Genomic DNA, 16,645 nt, shown 5'->3' with positions numbered 1-16,645 from the left:
TGAAAAAAAATTTCTTCCCCTAACTATAAAGAAAAAAATAATCTCTAATCTCTATAATCGAATAAATGTATTTATTTTTACTAAACTGATTTGTTTGAAAGTACGATATGTTTTTGGAAAGCGCTTAGTTCCGTTTCCTTTTTTAAAAATAGAAAAATAATTTTTTCTTTGAAGAAAGAAATTTGATAATTTCCACGTAACAGATTTGAAAAAATAAACACTTTACTAATTTATTTTTCAATTATTTGGAAAAATATATTGCTTTCACAAACATTATAATTTCAACTTTCAAAAATAGAAGTAACACGGATTAAGAATTCCTATTTTTTATTTATAAAAACTTTCTAAGAAGAAAGAAATTGTTTAATATTGAGTAATAATGAAAAAGGTGCACATTTATGATATGGTGTCGCCATCTATGTTTTTACCATTGAAAAAAAAGGATTGTGCTAGTCAATTTTCAAGACAAAAATCTTGCTTTTAAAGTCTTATTGCAAATAGAACATGCGAAACATTATCAGATTTATTCTATACATTTATCTAAAAAAAAATTATAATAAGATGTTTATTTCAGTTTTTTTCTTCTTCTTGCATTTTACGTCGATTTTTTAAGCACTTTGAATCAAATTTTTAGTGCTGCTATCTATATTCTTTAAACAAAAATGAAATAATTATTTATAGGAATCATAAATTATTATTATCAACCACAGTAATAACATCACTCTTTAATCAATCATTTTCTCTCATTAATTACCTACATCAGTAAGCATGATTAGATTTAAATGTTTATTTGAATGATAATGAATTAATTCAATATAATTTATAAAACGTCATTTATCGCATAAAAATTATTTTATTGTATTAAATTAAAGTTTTAGTTATTCATCTGTTAAACCTCATGAAGTACATTCAATAACTATTTCCAATCTCTTCCAAAAAAAACGCCAGTCTCGTTTTCTTTTAAAACGAATTAATATGAAGTAAAATTTACAAGTGACTTTTTTTTTCTTTTCTTTTTTTTTTGGTATTGTCGTTGCATGCTTTCCTCATTTCATTATTTTCCTTGCTTTTGTCAGCCTCGCTAGATATTATTCTTAAATGTCCTGACAGTCGTAGTACCTATATTATACAAAAGGAAGAAATGTTGGCTAGAGCCCCTGAATTAGACCGACCGACTTTATCATCTATTTTTGGAGCAAAGAGCCACAATACTAACATGACGTTAACTTGCGAACTTGTTAGCTCCAATATTGCTTGATAGGTCAGCTCTGATAGTATAGGAGCCTTAATGTTGGCATTTTATTAAATAATACATGAATGTGCAAAAGATTTTCTCTTATTTATTGGAACTGAGACGAGCATTTTTTTTTTTCAGAATGGAAGCTTGTCACAAAATTTTACATCGCCTATGCAAACATTAAAAAAAAAATTAATAATAATAATAATAATAAAATAAATAGGGTAAACTGACCAGTGAAGGAGCACTACCCAGTGAAAGAACATTTCATATATATTGATTAAAAATAAGAATTTGAAAGTTTTTTTTTAGATTGATTGGTAACAATAGCTTACTGCCAAACAATAGGAAGTCATCTAGCAATGTTTTGGATTACTTGGTCAAATAGACTTCTCTGGAAAAATTTTTGAATTTCTTATTATCTCTGCAACACCTTGTTTCTTTAGAAAAATTATAAGGTGAGTGTTTGTATTTAAATGTTTGAAGTGGAATTAATTGCATGTTATAGTTTTATGTTTCTCACTGTGAAAAAGAGAATTCAAAATATAGTTATTGAAGTTGCGTTTTATTTTTTTAACCATCATAGCATAATAAAGTACTAAGATAAGGGGGTGTTTATTCACTGGATCACCAAACGATGAGAAACCAGTGAAGGAACAAGTGTTCCTTTACTGGATTTCTTTCTAAGTTAATGAAAATAAAAGATAAAATTTAATTTTCTTGTACCTTTAGTGATGTTCCGCATCAAAAGTATGTTAAAAATACGAAAAACAACTTCTAACCAGTGAGGGAACAGGCATGTTCCTTTACTGAACATAGATTTCCCAGTGAATGAACAGTATGTGTTAATATGTTGGCACTTTAATTCTCAATTCATGATTACAAAAAAAAAGTTAACATTTTCCAAGTATTTATATGTTATAATTTCAAGAATAGGCTTGTTTTTAAATATTTGTATGGCTTATAAATTCATAAAGAGCATTAAAAAATAACCAAAACTAAGTGTTCCTTTACTGGGTGTTCATTCACTGGTAAGAGCTGTTCCTTCACTTGGTCTTCTTACTACTTACTTGTTATTTGAACCTCCAAAACTTTAAAACAATATTATGTAAGTTCGCTACAATTTTTTTTACATAATTTGCAATTCGTAACAAATATGTTGACACTGTCATTTAACTAGAATTACGAATTTTGAAATTAATATGATTTTTTAAAAGGCAAGCGAAGCTTAAGTCTTCCTTCACTGGTTAGTTTACCCTAAATAAATAAAAATTAATTGATAAATAATGTAAACTAGATCTTGCTACTTGTCTTACTTTTAATGGAATGTGCGTGTTTAATCTGTAGAGTGTAGTATTTTTGTAAACTTCTGTGTGAATACTTACTATTTTTTAAATTTGTTCAGCTCATGGCAATACCATTGGATCTATCATTAAAATAACAATTCAAAATGAAGCTTTTATTCTTCATGGGGATTCCACATAGTGATAAGCAACAGTTTTTTCCAAAAATAAAATATTACATTGAGCATATACGGGGTACCGAACTCCAGCCGAAGCCGCGGTTGGCGAATACTTTACCAACCACACTAAGTGGGCGGCTACTCTTGAAATAAATAAAATAACAACGCAAACAAATACGTAAAACAAAGTCTCATTAAAGAAATGCACATATTAAGACTAGTGTTGTCCGTAGATCTGTTAATAAGAAACTCGATGCATTGGACCAAGAACTTACGAAATTTGACAAGGATCTTTTTTTGCACTCCGTATTTTTTGAGAAATTTTTACAGTACATTAAGAAAAAAATAGCAAGACAATCTGTTAAACCTATACATCATGCGCAATCGAGACACCATAAATAAAATTTAAAAAAGTTTTTAGCATTTTTTTTTTAATATTTTAAAATGGAAATTTTATACAACCTATTTCTGTAGAGCCGTGATGGCTCAGGGGATAGAGCATTCGCCTTCCAATGAGGTGACCTGTGTTCGAATCCCAGTCAATACGAATTCCGCACCCGGCTTGCATCGACCACAGTGCTGACGGGAAATATCCTCAGTGGTAGACGGATCATAGGTTAGAGTCCCCTTGCCGTCAGTCTAACCGTGGGAGGTTCTCGTGGTCCTCTCTCCATGTAACTCAAATGCGCGTTAGCTCCATCAAAAAGTCCTACACGAAGGCAAATTTCTACTAATACTCGATCCAGGAGTTCCCTTGTCTTCTGTATTGGGTTCAAAATTACAAGGCTACGGAGCTGAACATTAGTAGTCGTAAACCCATAAAATTTGGGTCGCCTGTTCAACGACGGTTATTAAAAAAATATTTCTGTAGTATATTTTCAAGTTTTCCATGGGATCTCCCGTACTTAAAAGGTTAAATTTTTAAACACCGTGCTTTTTTTTCTTCTTATTTATCAAATTTCTTTTATGTAGAGAGCCATTAAATTTACACTTCGTCTTCCATATTGTGCTTTTTTAATTCCATAATTTGTTCCATTTAACACAATCAATATTGTATGGAAGCATACATAAATAAAAATAGAACATTCCATTCTTATTTGAGAAATATTACATTTTTGGGGCGTCTGGCACATAGGAATGGGGCCCGAATGGAATCCAAGCGTCACAACATGCGGTCAGGCACTCCGTTTTGTCACGGACCTTGTCCTATTTTTTTATTATTATTATTTCTACACTTGTGTTCTGCTTATGTGATTTTACTTTTGCTCGTAAAACACATTTATTGAGCCTATTTCCGTACTTTGTTTTTGCTTTCTTTTGTTTTCCTAATAATGTTTTTTCGAATACACCTAAACCACTAGATGATTGAGTTAAAATATACGAAATGTTCCCAATTTAGGTATCGTTTGGATAATTTTAGTAAAAACCTTATCATTGTAGGGAATTTTGTTATCGTGCTTAAAAAGGACCGATAGTTAATTAAAAACTTAAGTCATAATCAACAGTTATAAATTAATAAATAGTTTTGATCTTTGCAAAAAAAAAAAAAAAAAAAAAAAAAAAAAAAAAAAAAAAAAAGAAAGACATAATTTAGATATTACTTTAGATTAGAAATTTTAAAAAGCTATAAATTATTTCGAAATTGAAGCTATTTGAGAATCAATGTAATTTGGCAAAAAATATACTAAATCAAAATTGAATTGATCATGTCAGCGAAATGAGTTGTTCTCGAAAAGATTGAGCTGGCGAAATTGCATCGGCCATATGATTTATCGGCGAAGTGATTGTCGGCTATATGACTCGTTTTTGAGTCCTATTAGAACATTATGACTGTCTGCACTATTATATAACCAAACCTTAGGAGAGCTCCTCAAACCCAGAAGATTGCTTCACAGTACATAAAATAATTCGTGTTACGCTATGTGATTTGTAAAGATAAATAAAAGTGCTGGCAACACAACATATGCATAAGAAAGTAAAGAACGATACAATGCAAACGTATTACAGCTTGTAAAAATTTAGGATATAAAATCAAAAACGCAATTTTTAGTTTTACAAAAAGGGTACGTTTACCAAACATTCTTATGTTCACCAAAATGGAAAAAAAATTATCCTTGCTAATCATTGAGTTCTAAAACAATCCTACAATTCGTGGGTTCTCGACACCCTCCCCTCCCTAGTCTATCCCCACACCTCAAATGCACACAGTTCTCACAACCCAGTCTTGCCCAGGTATTAATTTGAAAACAAGAGCTTTCTTCTGCATTTGGCGAGGTCCAATTTCTTTCTGGAGAAGTATTCATTTTATTTAATTTAATAACGGTAGTTGAACAGCCGACCCAATTTTGAATTTACGACTACTAATGCTCAACTCCGTAGCCTTGTAATTTTGAACCAATCCAGAAGACAGGGAAACCCCTGTATCAGCACCCCTAGAGGTATGATTTACTTTGGGAGCATGGAGGATTTTGTGACTCGACAGATTTAACGTGCATCAATCACCATTTACTACACGGGGAGTCTTCGGGAGGCGGGGATCGAACCCACGACTTCTTTGACCCTATTCCCTACCAACCAGGCTATCCTGGTCCTTTCTGAAGAATTATTTTATTTTATTTCATTTTATTTTATTTTATTTCATTTCATTTTATTTTATTTTGTTTTATTTTATAACCGTCGTTGAACAGACGACCCAAATTTATGATTTTACGACTACTAATGTTCAACTCCGTAGCCTTGTAACTTTGAAACCAATCCAGAAGACAAGGGAACTCCTGGATCAAGTATTGGGAGAAATTTGCCTTCATGGAGGACTTTTTGATGGAGTTAACCCGCATTTGCGTAACATAGAGAGGAAGATCACGAGAATCTCCCACGGGTAGCCTGATGGCAAGGGGACTCTAACCCATGATTCGTCTACCACTGAGGATATTTCACGTCAGCACTGTGGTCGGTGCAAGCCGGATGCGGAATTCGTATCGACTGGGATTCGAATCCGGTTCGCCTCATTCGAAGGCGTCCGCTCTATCACCTGAGCCATAGCGGCTCTCTGAAGAAGTATTGTAATACTTGATTCTCGACATCCTCTCCACCCTGATTTATCTCCAAGGAAATGGCCAATTGTAGAGGATGCAACAAGATACAATCGCCACTACTCAAATGGGCAGTTCTGACAACCCCATCAAACTCTCTCATTAGTTTGAGAACAAAAGCTTTCGTCTACATCTTGTGAGATCGAATTTCATTATGGAATACTACTTATTCCTCTTTGATCACTTCAGTAGCTTTCTTGTATTAATTCCATTATAGCTTTTTAAATCTAACAAGTATTCTTTTGACCATCTACCACAAAATAAATCGAGTAGAGGTTGTTGATACTTCCATACTTTAGATCGAGGTTCTTGCCTCACCTTATTGTTTGTTGGGAACTAAGTTAATCCTTTAAGTTAATCTTGAATTTACGTGGAAATGTGTTGCCTCCAGAACCTCAGTTTGGTCATCAATTCCGTATTCATGCGTGGTCGACTATTAATGACCACTTTAATTTTTACCAGAACTGTGATCAAATTTTCTTCTTCCAAATATGATTGCCTCATGGTTTTGCACTAACATCTTTTCACAGTTCTAACCATTCTCTCTTGCCGACCTTCCCAGATAGCCGCTGAGGTGCACTTCCAAAGTCCTAACTTATACGATGGTCTGCAAGAAAATGTTGGACCTCTGTTAGAACATTGCTGTTAGATGCTGTTAGAACATTCCATCATTTTCATGCAAACCATCGTATAAATTGGAAGTTTGTGCAGCGGCTATATGGGGAGGCCGGTGAGAGAGAATTGGTTGGAAGTGAGGAAAGATTCTTTTGCAAAACCATAGGGCAATTTTTTTTTTTAGTCTGTTCTGCTTACTTTACAGGAACCTCCACAAATAACTCTTGTTCTAATGATCATATTTTCAAGTACTAAATGTCACTTCTTGTAGTGAAAAGGATTGAATTGATGCGCATAAGCGAATTTATTACTCCTTATTTATTAATTCATTTTTGAAATCGTACATAGAAATGTACTTTCCCCGAATAAACGAAGCTTTTTTCAGACGGCTTTGTGTTTTTGATTCTCAAAAGAAAAAAATGTTTTAGAAAGTTGTACTGAGTAAAAAAAAAGAAAAAACTGAATGTCTTTATAACTTCGAATTTTTTAATCGGATTTCTTTTATTCACGACGTTCAAGACGTAATATTGATGGTTCAAGGGGATAATTAATAAGTGGAGACAATATTTTAAGTTTCAAAATCAGACACAAAAACGCGATTTCTCTGAATAAACGTATCTTTTTCAGTAGATTCTGATTTTTGAATGTCAAAAGAGAGAAAAAAATTAAAGTACTGAGCAAGGAAAAAAAAAAGAAAAAAAAGAGCGTCTAGATAACATTTGATCTACAGATCTGATTTTCGTTTGCGACATGGTTCAAATAAATATTAACTTAGTACAAATAATATTTTAAGTTATGTAAAGAGACACAAAAAAGTACTTTTGTTATATATTTTTTTAATTCCATAATTNTTTCTTTTTTTTTGGGGGGGGGCTTTGGATTTGATGGTTGGCGGGGACAGTTAGCCGTTATCCTGAAAACGTAGTTCTGTTGGCTAAGTCAGGACAGCGATTGAAAGCTGTGATCCTTTATTATTAATTTTACTTTTTGTGCATTTCGAAATATCGCTTAAAACATTTAAGAATTTTTTTGCTAACAATTAACAAAATCGTTTTCTTGAAAACATATTCATTCAAAATGAATTTTTTATAATTAGGGGAGAGTCGGGTAGCCCCGCCCCGGTAGTCGGATAGGTTGTTATTAAATGATAGAATTCACTAAAAGTATATAAATATGTAATAAATAAAATAATTTTGTGATAAAAATGATAAATGAGGTTCATCTATTGTCAATACATTGGTCACTTTCATTTACACCTGAAAAAACAGTCAAAAAACATAATTTTTGTAACTGGGTGTAACTTTTGTCTATTTTTTTAAGTTAAACTATTCTTTTTTTGGTTTATTCTTTTTGCATTATTTAATTAAATGGTAAAACAATAGAAACATACAAAAATACTGATTATTACTCAATATTATACAGAAATATAAGCAATACTCCTTAAGTGGGCGGGGCTACCCGACTCTCCCCTATTCATTACGTTTTATAATTTAATACAATGGTCGAAAAAAGTAACTTTAAAACTATTCAATAAGCATATTTAAGGTCACCCTTTACAACTATAAAGCTCGGCCCTTAGAGTGCGAGAATCTGATCATTTGAACATAAGTTAGAGAGAAATAATTTTAATTCAGCACCTTTAAATGGTTTAAAAGAACGGCATTATAGAAACCTTTACTAAATTGCTTTGAACCTACTTTCTGAAAATCAGTGTTCATCACTAATGATAACATCAATATATAGTTCAGTAGATCTACCGCGATACGTCATTAAACTTCAAAGGGGAGGAGGGAACAATCAGTGAATTATATCATTAGTATTCGGTTCGTCAGCTTTTCTTTCAAAATGCATGCCCTTTACGAGATATATTTTCATCTAAAAGCATCGGTTTGCGGTGTTTTCATCGGAACCGTAACGGAAATGCATTGTTTCTTAAGAATAATATGCAATTTACAGGTTCAAAATCTGACCCGCCGTGTGAAAATTATTCTCGTACACAACTTGAATCAAAAATAATCGAATCACTTAAAAAGAAAAAAAAACCTTCGATTCGTTCGAAGAAGGTTTATTAACCTGAACCGGAAGTTGTATTTTCTTATTAGGGAAAAAAAAAAGAGTAACATGTGATGAGAGGATATAAAAAAAAAGGACGCCTTGTTTTGTATTGTGAAATAATTGTTGAGTGTCATTAATGATTTATAAGTTAAGAAGAAAGAATTTTTTTTTTTGGATAAATATTTGAATTTTCTTATAGTTAAAAACGAAAATAAAAACACTTTTAACTAAAAAAATTTAGAGTCCTTTAATAATCCTTCAGTTAATAATATTTATTTAAAATTCATTTCCGTACATGATTAATTACAATTAGAATTAAATTTTTGCTATGTCTTACAATTACCGTAATAATTTTCTTAATAATTATAATTGCCTTAATAACTTTCTTAAAATTTATAATTATCTTAATAACTTTCTTAAAATTTATAATTATCTTAATAATTATCTTAATTAACTATCTTAATTATCTTAATTATAATTATCTTAATTATTTTCATTAACTTTATTTATCTTGGTAATTCATCTAATACTCTTTTTGTAATTAACTTAATATTTAATAAATTATCTTAAATTGTAGCCATTTTTAACTATTCCTTATGAAAATCAATAATAATATTTTTTTGTTGGGCGCATTTGATTATTTCGGAATTAAAGGTTTATTTTATTTGTTTTGTTACTTACTCCATTCTGTATGGATTAGGTCTCTGACATAATTCTGATTTATTCATTTATGAATATTCTGTATTTTCTTCAAATTTTGTGTATTTTTGATAAATTCCGCCGTTTTTTGCAACAATTTGCATAAATTAGTTTTGTACCATCTTTTATCTTCATTTTTGAACTCTCTCTCTCCTTTTCTCAGTGAGTTTTTTGAGTTTACTCACACTATGGGTGGCTTAGCGATAATACGCAATTTCAGACATTCTGTTTTTCGGTTTACTCTGTGATAATAAATAAATTCAGAATTCAGTGATCTTTAGCCTCAATTTACGTAAGTTAATTTTTTCATACAGTTCTTCCATCTTCAATAAGAAGTAGTTAGTTAAGCTAGTTTTTTGATATAAGAATTTAAGAATCTAGGCTTAAATATATTAATTAGTTTGAGCTGATGATATTTAAAGTAACGAAAAAAATTTATTTTCTCTTAACAGACATCATGTTTTTTAGGTAAGACCAAAATAGACATGTATTTCTTAAGAAGATTCTTGATCCTCAAAATTTGAGTGGTAGCCCAGGGCCTGATCTAGAAATGCGTGAGTCCTGGGCTTAGAACTATCAGGGGCTTTACTTTAAGGGGTCACAATACCCAAAAAATGACTAAAATATCGAGAGAGAAAAATTTCTTGCTTATAATAAAACTTCAAACTATTTCAAATGCACTGAAAAAATCATCATCTCTATATCTACATTTTAAAAAAAATTATGAACGGTTTTAAATTGCCCTAATACAGAAACTTGCTCAGCCGACAGACTTTAATGTGCTTTTTCTCATAGATGATAATTTTGTGTTTTAATCTTAATTAAATCCCTAAGGAATTTTTTCTATTTAAGATAAAGCTTCGAAGTAAACTTTTTTATCTTAAGTATAGTACACTTATTTAAACTGTGCATGGAATAAGCATATTATGAGGTATTACAATTCTTACAGCATGTTATATATACCTAACAGGAATTTTTAACCTTTTTTTTCTACTTTTTTACGAAATAATCTATGGAAAATATTCTAATTGATATATCAACAAATGAATGCACAAAATTGTTAAGATTAATATTGTAAGCACTAAGAAAATAAATTTTTGAAAATATGCTAAAATAAAAAAGCCTTAAGGATTTAAAAATTTTCAATTTTTTCAATTTTTTTCAAAATTTAAAAAGAATTAAATAGTTTAATTACTTTTTGAAGATAAATTATTAATTATAAGTTAAATGAGCATGTAAAGCATCCACAAAATCAATGATTATACCTTTATTTAAAAAAATTGTTGCAAGGGTAGTGACCTCTTAAACTAAATTTATCAGTTGTTTAATAAGGAAGTGTTTTTAAATTATTTATAACATGAATAAATTACAGTGTATTAGTAAATTTGAGCTTATTCATTTTTTGTTAACTCATAATTCTAATAGACAATTCTTACAGAAAAACATACACAAAAAAAATTACTTGTAACATTCAAGGGGCCCTAGGCCCGGGCCTCACAGGCCTTATGATAAATCAGGCACTGGGGTACCTATAATTAGGAATGTGTTGACGTGATCAGGAATGATCATTACTGTGTTGAAATTTTGTGTATTTTGCCATATCTCTAGACCTATTTAGGAGATCCGAAAATTTTGAACATAATTTTAAATCTCGTTAACCAATGAACATTTCACCGAAAATACAATTTTAAATTATTTATATTATTTGGTCATTTAATTTAATAGTAGACAAGAAATTTCTTTTATATTTTAAGATGAACAAAATTCCCCTCATTTTAACATTTCAAACTTTGATTTCATATGGTAAAATACAAAATTTGAACGAAATCAATTGACTATTGTTTCTCAGAAGGAAAATTTTAAGAAAGCGTTTTGTTAAAATTTCATTTCTCAGGAATTTCAGAAGCAATTTTGTTCTAATTCCGCATCTTGTCATTCAAAATTACATAGTTTAAAATGAGATAAACATTTGTACAGTGTGATGAAAAGAAACGGACCACTCTGAATAACTTATGATCTAATGATCGGTTATTCACGTTCTAGAGCACAAACCTAATTGTTCGAGGGAGTGACCTTAAATATGCTGATTAATTAGTGAAAACGATATTTTAAGTTACGAAATCAGACACAAAAACGTACTTTCTCTGAATAAGCATGCCTTTTTCTCATTGGATTTCAGCTTTCTGACCCCCAGAATATAAGGGGTAATCGCAATCTATGAAATATGGTGCCCATAGTTCGGTTAGGAGAGCAATCCAAAGTTTGCATGCCTTGAGGCTAATTTTACTTTTTGCGTATTTCGCCATATCTCGGAAATTTTTTAAGCAAGTTAAAAACATTTCGCAGACAATTATAGAATTGGTTTATCCATTGAAAATTACAGGCAAAAAATTAATTATGCAAAATATTTATTATTTTTTTTATTATTTTTATACTATTTTATTAAATAACAGCCGGAAAAAATATAATTGCAAAGTATACAATTTTTTACATCATTTTAAAGTATACAATTTTATACTGTATTTTAAAGTACACAATTTTAAATGGTAAGATACAAAATTTGCTCGGCATCAGTTAAATAGTTTGATAAATCAAATTATGAAAATTTCGTAGATTTAATCAAACTTTTGGGTTAAATGTACAGCTCTAAAAGTCGTTTGGGTTCAAACTTTTTGCCGCACTGTTAACCGAACGTAAGGTGTAGTTTTTTCGACCATTATTAAATAAAATAATAAAAAATAAAGTTTTACCTGGAACTATCATACAGATAAACTAGTTCCATAAGTAAGTGCGAACATTTTTGATACACTCATATATTTCCAGGGATACGGAAAATACTCGAAAAATGAAACTACCAGAGTTCAAATTTTCGAACGCTCTGGCTAAATATTATACTATGCTCTATATTCTATATTCTATATGCTCTATATTTTACTATTCCCCATCCTTTGTGTGTAAAAAATCCGAATCTGCCGAGAAAAAAGTATGTTTATTCAATAAAATCCCTCATGCTGTTAAATTTGCTTGTTAGTGCGTGAACATTCAACCATTAGATCAAAATTTATTCGGGTGTATATGGGTGCTCGAGTATTTAGATGTGTTTGGGTTTTTTTCTTCTTATCAGATTACTTTCAATCATAAGTCAGTTTTATTTAAATGTTTCCCTTTAATGGTTTTGATGAAAACTTTAAGTGCTTTTAATTTAAAAGAATTATTAATGTATATGTGAAGAGAGCTAATTTTAAAAAAAGTAAGCACCTTAATAACTTATGACCCCGTGACAAGACTTTTGCATTTTAAGATACAGGCATAATACTTTCATGAATTGATTTTAAATATGCAAATTGATTGGTTTGAAAAATATTTTATACGAAATATATGTTTGCAGAAATCTGGGAAGTATGGTCCCAATAGATTTTTCGAGAGAGCGTTAGATGGTATGAGCTCTTTAATCTTAATTTTTGAATTTTTCGTCGCATCTTTTAAACTACTTAAGTGAATGAAAAATATTTTTTCGAAATTAAAAGTCAGTATATCCAACAACTACACAAAAAAAAGGTTTTTTTTAGGTATTACTTTTATATTCAACAAGATCAAAGCATTTTTATTTTAAAGGGATGATAACCTTTACATGATTTTAAATGATAATATAAAATAAAACTCGTTAAAATGGAACAAAACTGCAAAAAAGTCAGAGTCTTAAAAAATTTTATATTTTTGGAAGTATTAAACCAAATTTTCAAATTTTAAATTTTCTCATTTGACATGTTTTTTTATAAATGATGAAAAAATTGGCGAGCACAACTACTTTAAAATGTTTTTATCGTCTGTAGATTAAATAACGAAGACAATTTTTAGAAAAAACTTTTTTTTCATTATTTGCTTATTTGATTTATTTTATTTGAACCTTTGAATAAAAGCTTCAAAATTGAGAACATATTTTATTTTTTACACTTCGCGTGAATAACCTGAAGAAATATGGTGATTTTTACTCCAGAAGTAAAGTTAACATTAAGGACTCATATTTTCGACAATTCTCCTGGTTAAACTTAAGAATTCTATTTCTCATATTTTCCTGCTCTTCGTATTTCAAGACTCGAAAATCCGAAACCATTAAAAACAGTTATCTTTATTCAAAGAAAATACATTTTTTGTGTTTAATTTTGTAATCATCTTCTGCATATGAAATTGTAGAACATGCACCTTAAAAATAAAAATCAATTGTTAACATGAAAAATTTTTCTGATTTCCCGTCTTCTATTTTCCGTACTGTATTCCCGTGTAATGATTGAAGTTTTTGTTCGCAATGAATATTACGCTTACTTTGCTTTAAATTGCCGGCTATCACCTTACAAATAATATAATCTTTCATTTTAACTTGAAGGGGAAATATTATAGCTTAATATTAAGTAAAATATTCTACAGTTAATGCATTTTCAAAATATTTTTTTTCACTATTATCTTAAAACTTTTCTCAAGAAACATTATTGTATTGAAAAATTATTTTCCAGCAAATAATTTAACTTTTAATGCTTAAAAAAGATTACATTTTAATGTTGTTGTTATTTGTGCAAAAAAAAATTTGAAATTAGTTAATTATATATCTTAGAAGAAGAAAAAAAAACCGAATAAACTTTTGTTCAAGCCTTCCAAGCATCAAAACTTGCGTGCTTTAGGATCATAAGAGATTATATTAATGCAATCCAAGCAAAACTAATACACGTGTAATATATTTAGTCCTATCGAATACTTTCTTCGAATATTTTCTTCGTTTCTCAAGCAAATTCTAAAAACATAAAGAATAAAGTTTACTGCCAAACGATACCCATAAACAAACCCATAAAAGCTCAATTTATAACTTGTTAGATTCATGGACATCGAATCCGTTTCTAAACATTTCGAATGAAGATATACATAAATAAAAAAATAAGTAAACGATAAAAAATTATATTCCAAGTGGAAAGAATCCACTACTAATCTTGCACATAGGTCACTGCCTCCTATGAAACTATTCAACCATCAACCACACTTCTGCTCATCAAACAGTTAGTGATCGTCTTCAGGATTGTTATTCCAATCGCGACTTATTCGATCGTGAAAGTTGTTCTTACGTTATTCTAGTCACGTGTCGCGATCTGATGTATTCGTCTATGTTCTGAGTGAGTGATTTTTGTCATTCAGATCGCCCTGGAGGACTGCATCCTCTTCTTTCGATCTTTTCACTTTTTTTTATTTCCGGACTCTCATTATTCTTTTGTTCTGATTCCTCGGGTCGGTAATAGACTGATTAATTCTAATGACTTTAACCTAGTCTTCTTGCCATCTGTAGTTTTAGAACAAAATTTCAAAGAAGCACAAGTTGATCCACGAAATATTTTTCACAATATATATAGATTTTTTTCTTTCTCGAAAATTCATGTCTCAAGATTTCAACAAGTAATTTTTTTGCAGTCTTTGTGATTTGGAACTATAAAGATGCCTCCAAAAGCTGCAACTTCTAAGCATTTGGCTACAGCCAATTGAAATGCTTTATGAGTGTAAAGCTGACGAACGGATTTAAGTTATTTAGTGATCGCTAATAATTCCAAAGTGTAAATGCGTCCCTCCTATGCCTGGTCAAATTTTCTTGTTAAAATTATATCCTCTGACATTTTGTATCTGTATCTCTGAGATGAAATTGCATCTTCTTGAGATACCATGTCCACGTAAGTGTTTCTCCCTCTAGAGAATGCATTCTTTAGAGGTATTATGCTTGCGCCATGACATCTTCTTGAGATCATTACATCTTCTTGAGATACCATGTCTACGTAAGTGTTTCTCCCTCTAGAGAATGCATTCTTTTGAGGTATTAGTCCTACGCCATGACATCTTCTTGAGATTATTACATCTTCTTGAGATACCATGTCTACGCAAGTGTTTCTCCCTCTAGATAATGCATTCTTTTGAGGTATTATGCTTACGCCATGACATCTTCTTGAGATTATTACATCTTCTTGAGATACCATGTCTACGTAAGTGTTTCTCCCTCTAGATAATGCAGTCTTTTGAGGTATTATGCTTACGCCACGTTTTTCTTCGCGGAAGAATGCGCTTTCTTTAGATATTATGTCGATATTTATTCTTAAGATCTCTCTAAAATCGTAAATTCTTCTTAAAATTATATCCTCTAAGATATTGTATCTATATATCCGAGATAAAATTGTATCATCTTGAGATACTATGTCTATGTTAAGTTTTTCTCTCTCTGGAGATTGCATGCTTTTGAGGTATTATGTCTAAGCCGCATTTTTCCTTCGACCCTTTCTTTAAATATTATGTCAACAGGTGAATTTTTTAAGACACTATGTATTCTTTAGTTATTGTTCTCGGGAATATCCCATGGAGAACCAAAATATCCCAGCAAGAAAATTCCCAGAAATTATAATAATACAGCCAATTTACACCAGGATTAAATTTGAGATAATGGAGTCAGGATTATATTTGCAACTAGAATATTATATATTTAATGGAGGCATTGCATTTATCTATTGTAAATGGCAGTAAACTTTAAAAAATATCAGCATTGGGCATACTAGACAAATGTAAACGGCACAGTGGTCTTTAATCTTACAACCTTAAAAATAACCTTAACCTTAGAAATATTAAAAACATTTTTAGTCAAATTTATGCTTTCTTTGCACAGATTTATATCTTTAAATCTATGTAAAGAAATGTAAAAATATATACAAATATTACATCTTTATATATGTTACCTGCAAAGTATGAAATCCGGCATCGTATAGAATGCCTAAAATTAGCCGGCAAAGTATGAAGTGATTTATATTTCACACATTTCCAAGGCATTCTATAGATTGCCAAATGAGAAACCGGCAAAGTATAAAATACATCTCCCATTCGGTTTGAATATCACTTGGCAAGGCTCGTGACTTTTAACGCGTGACTTTCAGCGCGTGGCTCGTGACTTTTGACTCACAACAAAAATTATTTTTTTACTGTGCTACATGGAAATGGAGAAATTTAATGAAATTTACATGGAAAAATTTAATGAAATGTAATTCAAAATGTCATTCAAGCCTGCCATTTTGAAACAATTAGATTAATTTCATATTTTTTATATGAAAATTTTGTTTCCCTTAATAAGAAAGGCTTAAATTTTGTTTCGCATAACTTTATCATTTTCTTTCCACATTTTGAATAAGTGTTTTTCAATGGCACTCTCAGTATTTTTTCAGAATAACATTTTTATTTTTGAGAAATGTATGTTACTGTGAATGACCGAAATCGATAGTTTTACATTTATTCGATATTTTAATACTTACTGACGATAGATTAGAAGAAACATCAGTGTAGGGTATACCGGGCAAACGTATACCGGGCAGTGGCACTTGACCTTAAAAAAACATCAGTGTAGGGTGTACCGGGCAAATGTATACCGAGCAAATACATACCTGGTAATGGCACTTAACTGGAACTAGTATGACTGGA

This window comes from Parasteatoda tepidariorum, chromosome 4, assembly GCF_043381705.1.
Source record: "Parasteatoda tepidariorum isolate YZ-2023 chromosome 4, CAS_Ptep_4.0, whole genome shotgun sequence".
Taxonomy (NCBI): domain Eukaryota; kingdom Metazoa; phylum Arthropoda; class Arachnida; order Araneae; family Theridiidae; genus Parasteatoda; species Parasteatoda tepidariorum.
The sequence above is the reverse complement of the archived record's forward strand: the minus strand, read 5'-3'. Positions refer to the sequence as shown.